The 7110-nt window shown below is 43.8% G+C and overlaps 1 pseudogene; it reads right to left on the reverse strand.

Moving 5' to 3' along the window:
- Nucleotides 1-1023: 1023 nt before the first annotated feature.
- Nucleotides 1024-3451, reverse strand: LOC136377016 (large ribosomal subunit protein eL29 pseudogene; annotated as a pseudogene).
- Nucleotides 3452-7110: the final 3659 nt, after the last annotated feature.

Below are 7110 nucleotides of genomic sequence, written 5' to 3' on the forward strand. Positions count from 1 at the left end.
TCATCTCTCTGTTCCTGTCTGTCTGTTCCTCTCTCTGACTCTCTCTCTCTCTCTGTCTCTGTAAAAAATAAAAAATAAATAAATTTAAAAAAGTATTCAATAAATGTGCAGATAGCAATAACTGATGATGGTGGTGTGAAGCCAGTAGCCAGTACCACCATCACAGCCACCTGGCCCATGCAGGTTCTCATTGGATTCGGACAGATGGTGATGAAACAACGGAGCCAAGAACTGGTGGGCCGTTAGCTTTAATCCTAGCTTGCACCCGGCGGGCAAGTAAAAACACACTCTGGGCTCCAAAACCCACTCATTCAGCGCTCACAAAGCTACTGACTTATCTGAGTTTCCTAGAATCAAAGGTTTCTAACCTCACCAGTCTCATTCACCTCTGTTCCTCATCTCCTGAAACTGGCTTCTCCTTCAACACTCTGCCATCTTGGCTGCTTCTCCTGGCCTCCTCCATGTGGCCTTTCTCTGCTCTCCTTTTCTGCTATCTCCTCTAATGCTAATCTCAGGAACAGAGAGAGAGAGAGAGAGAGAGAGAGAGAGAGCAACAAGCTCCGGGTCTGCCCCACTTTATAGTGCAGAAATCAAAATCTTTAATCCAATATACAAAATAGGGAAGTCTCTAATACAAAGTCACTTATCTGAGGCATGATGGGATTGCACTACCCCACATCAAAAAGGGTGGGAAAGGCTTAGTCCTAAAACTAAGCCCCTGGCTACAAGAATCCTGCCTGCCCACAGCCTGCCCACAGCCTGCCCCCAACACACATTAATATCACCTGGGTGACGGGCTTCCACGTAGGCAGCACCATCTTTAACAAAGTGAGCATAATATATTTTATCTGCCCAACAGGTGGAAAGATCAATGTATATTCCTGGGAAGAAGCGTTCTAGGAATATAGTGAAAAAATAAGCAACTGCCAATCTGTTCTCTTTCATAACAGCTTAAATGTACTGAGTACATACTATGTGCCAGACACCATTCTGTTTTATATGTTTTATTTCCTAAACATATAAATTAATCCTAACCACAGCCTTATGAGGTTGACATTATACTTATGCTCATTTACACGAGGAAGCAGAGGTGCAGAGAGTGTAGGTAACTAGCCTGAAGTCACAGTTAATGGGTTGTAGAACTCTGAATCCAGGCCCACTCACTTATATGCAGCCTCTCATCAGCTTAAATAAATGTCAGATATTTAGAGGATCCATCAGAGAACTGGTCATGGATTTGCAGCATGGCATGGGTATCCCAGACCTCTGGGGCATCAGGATCTCCCAGGGAGGGGATCCAAAACACACACTTCAGGGCTCCACATCCAGAAAGCCTGACTCTGGCAGCAGTGACAGTGATAGAAGTTAGAGTAGGGGGACAGAAATTTGATTTTTTTGTTTCTTTGGTTTGACTGACAGATCATGCCTTGGGTTTATTTGTATAAACAGCACAGGAGGACACCAACCCCATGCAGATAGCAGCCCAGGGGTCACACCAAGTCTTCCATCTTCACATCAACAGACAGAAGCCTCTACTTTGGAGCCTTCTTTGAGGCCTGGGCATCTTTGGGAGCCTGAGTCGGAGCTGGAGCTGGAGCTGCAGACACAGCCGTAGCCGCAGACTGGGTCTTGGTTTGAGTCACGACCTTGGACTTTGGCTGGCAGAGCTTGAGACCCCTGGTGGTACGGGCACAAACACTCTTCCCAAGCGTGGAGTGAGTGATGTAAGCAACTCGATTGAGCTTGTGGCTGCTCATCTCTGGGATCTTGGGCTTGACCTCCTTGGGCTTTACGAAGGCCTTGATACCCTTGGCACGTGTCGTCATGGCCTTGGCATTGTTGGCCCGCATCTTCTTCAGGCCCTTCTTGTTAAGCTTCTTGGCAAAGCACGCGTTCCTCGGAACTTGGGATTCACCTCTTAAGAGACTCATATCTTTGTGATAGGGGTTTCCTGATGCCACGTCTGTGCCATTTTCAGGACTGGTTGTACATGGTGTGGTTCTTGGACTTGGTCGTGACTGCACTGAAGCACACAGCTCTCAGAAATTTATATTTCAAACAAGATCCTTAGGGAATTCTGATGCAGGTGATCTAGAAGTAAGGGAAGGACACGTAGGCAATACAGGAATAACCAGATGGCCCAGTGGAGATAATATCTAGGTGACATGAAGTGGCAAGTCTCCCATATAAGGTGGCATTTGACTTGGGGCTTAAGGACGGATAGGATTTTGTACAACCCTCTACTTTTCTCTATTTAGAGGCTGTATTGGTTTGAACTGTGTCCCTATAGAAGATATGTTGAAATCCTAACCCCTGGCACCTTGTGAATGACTTTATTTGGAAAAAAATGTAAGTAAGTTCAGGATCTTGAGATGAATTCATCCCTGATTATCTGGGTGGGACCAAATTCCAATGACAAGTGTCCTTGTAAGAGACAGAAGAGAGAAACAGAGAGAAAGGGAAAAACCCACTTGAAGATAGAGGCAGAGACTGGTGTGATGCAGCCACAGGCCAAGGAAGGGGCGCCTGGAGCCCCCAGAGCTGGAAGAGGCAAGGAACATTTTCCCCCAGAGCCTCTGATAAAGCATGTTCCTGCTGACACCTTGAGTTCAGTTTTCTGGCCTCCAGAACTGTGACAAAATATATTTCTGTTTGAAGCCACCATATTTGTGTTAATTTTTAATGGCAGCGCTAGGAAACTAATATGAAGGCTTTCATCCTAGTCACACCATTTGCCCTGGGAAGGTCTTTGCAATTAAACACCGAGTTGTGGAGGTCACAGCTTGCAGACAGCTCAGCTGTGACTGCCAGATCCCTGGCCAGGACAGCAGGCCCTAAAGGAGGAGGTGGAACACTGCAGGTAATGATGTAGTGACATCACCTTTGAGAACTTGCGAATTCCCTTCTCTTTGGATGCAAGCGTGTAAAAAGTCAAAGGCAGGCCCTGCCCTCTGTCTCTGGGTTCACATTTTACAAAGGAGATCTCAACACCTAGAAAGTGTAATTTCAAGCTCAAAGTCACCCAGTAAGTGGGTGGCAGGCCAAAGCCAGGACTGCTATCTAGAGCTCACATTGGTGGAATGCCCAGTCCACAGCTCTCAGTGTGGGTTTGCCATGAAGCCCTGGTTATTATAATGCTGTAATGCTGTCTCTTTAATTTCACTCCAAAAGAGTCAATTATCTCTAATGACTGTCTGGTGGTCTGTCTTTCTTGTCCCTGACCAACATGTGGGTAGTGACTTTAGACCTCTGGTTTAGAGACTGATGATTCCCTTCCCCATTAGTGGTGTCTTCTGCTTTAGGGATGCAAGTTGATCTATCTTTGGAAGCCACTCTCCAAAATGCAGAAGTTGGCCATCTGTAGAACTGACAGCACTAGTTGTGGTCTGTGAAACACCAAATCTTGGAGAAGTACTTCTTTAGAAAGCTTATTAATACCTCCTTTGTCCATGTGCTGCAACGACTTTCTGCAAGGGAGAAGAAAAGGCTCCCTCATGTGCCTGCGGAGAGAGCTTCCTCCTCATCTGCAGCCCTTGCTTCCCATTCCTCCCTCTTGGCTAACACTGGAGCTGAGAACATAGCCAAAAGAGGAATGAACCTTGTCCCCAAACCGGTGTCCAAGCACTCTAGCTACTAGAGGACTAATTGCATGTCAGGTTCTAGGAGGAAGGGCAGCAGAGTTCAGCAGGAGAAACAGAAGTATAAATCAGACTGAGAAATATTTATTGAGCACGTACCACTTGAAAGGCATTGAAAGGTGGGGTGATAAAATAGGAGTGGGCAAGGATTAGGTTGGAGCATTAGTTTTCAATCCTGGATGCAGGTTGGATCCCAGGAAAGATTTTAAAAGTCCCAATGCTCTGGTTGTACCCCATACCATTTACATTAGAATGTCTGGGGGACATTCAGGCATTAGCACTTTTTTAAAGATTCCCAGATAATTTCAATGTGCAGCAGAGTTAGGGAACCACTGAAATATGATAGTCCCGTGGACCAAACCCAGATACTCTGTTTTCAGTGGTCTGAGTTGGGTCCTAGGTGGGCCCTAGGCACTGGCAGTTTTTTAAAAGCTGTTTAGGGGATTCCAGTGTGCAGAGGTGATTCCTATAGGCAATAAAGGGAAAGACACACAGGAATTACCAAGGTGCCTGCAGCTAGTGCTCTTTCCATCTGTATGGTCCCTGTCTCTTGCCAGAAGGAGTTTTTATTGAAGGAGAATGAGTTTTGGTGGATTCAAAGAATGCTGGATACCAGATACTGCTTAGTGGCCTGTCAAGGAAAAAAAAAAAAAAAAGGCATTGGAGAAGAAACCCCAAACTTTCTCAGAACCAGGAGTGAAGGTCGACAAGCGTGGTCCTCTGCTCCAACAAACTGTAAGGTCTCCAAGTGCTTTTGAAATCATCTCAAGCTCTTTGAGGATCTGCGTGTGTATTATCTTTGGGTACCGTGTCCAGATGTAGAGTGTAATATAGTCACATGTTTGGGGGTAGACGTCATTTGACTCTATTAATTCTTCTTTGGAAGGCCTCAACTATGGGGCTACTTCACAAAGTACAGTACCAGGCAATTTTCCCATTCTTTTCTTCTCAATACTTTTTTTTTGTAGCATAAGTGGCTACACACATAAGGTCAACAGTTCCCACCTTACTTACCCAGCCCTAATTCCTTCTCTCCTGGAGTCTCATATTTGCAACTCTTCTTTTTTTGTCCCTTTGTTTCTCTACTTCGACTCATCCAGTGGATTTTTTTTTCCCCATCTCATTTGTGCCTTGGAATTCTGCCTTCCTGGACTCCAGGACTTACTCTCTCTGCCCTGTCCCTAGGGCTGGTGTCCTCCATCAGCAAACGGTGCTGATGGGGCGGAGGAGATGCCTCCTTCTCATCCTTTTTCAACTTTGTTTTGCTCTCAAGGCATGTGAGTAGTGGTGATGGTTCATGTGATGATTCTTGCATTATCTGAAATTTATTCCTTTGGGAAATACTTCGTGTCTTTTGCTTGCATCATCTCTAAATTTCTTCCTAATAAAATTTTTGTTAAATCCAGACTCCTTAGTGCTCTCAGCTCACACATTTCACTTGCAGAACTTCGATCCTGGCAATCAGGATTTATAGGCTGTAGTATATAAGGCAGGGTCTTGATAGTTTATCTTAACATTGAGGAAGGACAGTAATTGTCAGGGACAGTTGTATTCCTGTTTCCCACTCAGGAAGATAGAAATTTAGCACCATAAGGATCTGAAGAGAAAGATAAAACAAGAGGAAGATCTTGTTTTTTCAAAGAAAGCAAATTTAGGAGAGATACTAGTAGATGCTACAAGTATCAACTATTAACATCTTCATAGATATTCTAAAAGGCTTAGACTCACTTAAAACCCACAAAAATGGAATTATGAATACGAGTGAAGGTGGGAAAAGACTACCCTGGAATCTCAGACTTCTCAGTGGAGTGGAAACTTAGTAAGTATCATGTTTAGGAAATGTAATGACAATTATGTCTGAAGACTAGTCTGCAGGTAGGAGCTCTCGTTTCTATTCTCAGCTCTAACACTGACTCAGCATGGACTGAGGCAAGTCACTTAACAGCTTTGGACCTCAGCTTCTCCACATGAAAAATGGCAAATAAAATATTAGCTAGAGTAGCTAGCATTTATTGAGCAACTGCTCTATGTTTATGTGCTAAGTGGTTTATAGTATGTTGTATTATTTCATTCATTCACTCAGCAAATATTTTTGAACACTCACCCACTATGTATAGGATAGTGCCTGGTCTCAGGGATCTATCAGATACAAAACAAAGACCTTGCTCTCTCTTAAAGATTAAATTCCAGTGGGACTGGGTGGTAATAAACAAGAAAAGAAATAACAAGATACTACCAAATAGTGACAAATGCCATGTAGGGAATAAAACCAGATCACGTGATGGAAAGTAACCTGAGGATAGGGTTACTTATACAGGGCGGCTCTCTTGGAGGTGACATTGGAGTTGGGACCTGAATGATGAGGAGAAGCCTGCAGAGGCCAGAGTCCATAGGACAAGTCCTGGGCAAGAAAATGCCAGCTAGACAGTAAGTGCAAAGGCCCTGAGGCATGTAGGAGTTTAAGCCCTTTGGAAGGCCAGGGGAGAGAGAGTGAATAGGTGGGTGTGGTGGAAGTGATTACTGGGTAAAATGAGATTAGAGAGGTAAGTAGGAGCCAGAACACAGTGGCTTTTCTAGCTATGGTAAGATATTTGGGATTTATTCTGATTGATCTAATTTACATTAAAAAAAAAACCCAGGAGGGAAAGGGGGTAGGGAGAAGTGGAGGAGAGTAGATGATGATGGAGATTTGACTTAGGGTAGTGAACATATACACTAATGCAATACAGAGATGATGTATTATAGAATTGTACATCTGAAAATTGTATAATTTTTTTTTCAGAGACAGAGAGAGAGTCAGAGAGAGGGATAGACAGGGACAGACAGACAGGAACGGAAAGATGAGAAGCATCAATCATTAGTTTTACATTGCAAGTTGTGACACTTTAGTTGCTCATTGATTGCTTTCTCACATGTGCCTTGACTGTGGGCCTTCAGCAGACCAAGTAACCCCTTGCTGGAGCCAGCGACCTTGGGTCCAAGCTGGTGAGCTTTGCTCAAACCAGATGAGCCCGCGCTCAAGCTGGCTACCTCAGGGTCTCGAACCTGGGTCTTCCGCATCCCAGTCTGACACTCTATCTACTGCACCACCGCCTGATCAGGCTATAATTTTTTAAACTAACGTCATCCCAATAAATTCAATAAAATTAAAAAATAAATAAAATTTCAAAATCCTTCCAAAAAACACAAAATGAGGAAAAACAACAAGTTCTGGGTGAGAGGGAGACTCTGATTCTCAGAGCTACCATATTATTAGATTCAAACACCCAGTTTTCAACAAAAATTACAAGACATACAAAGAAACATCAAAGTATGACCCTTTCAAAGGGAAAAAAATCAACAGAAACTCCCTGAAGAAGACCTGGCATCTGATCTACGAGGCAAAGACTTTACAAAACTGTCACATTTTATTTGCATCTATCTGGATTCATTTTTTACACCTATGTCTTTGATTCACTTGGAATTCAGTGTA

This window comes from Saccopteryx leptura, chromosome 6, assembly GCF_036850995.1.
Source record: "Saccopteryx leptura isolate mSacLep1 chromosome 6, mSacLep1_pri_phased_curated, whole genome shotgun sequence".
Taxonomy (NCBI): Eukaryota; Metazoa; Chordata; class Mammalia; order Chiroptera; family Emballonuridae; genus Saccopteryx; species Saccopteryx leptura.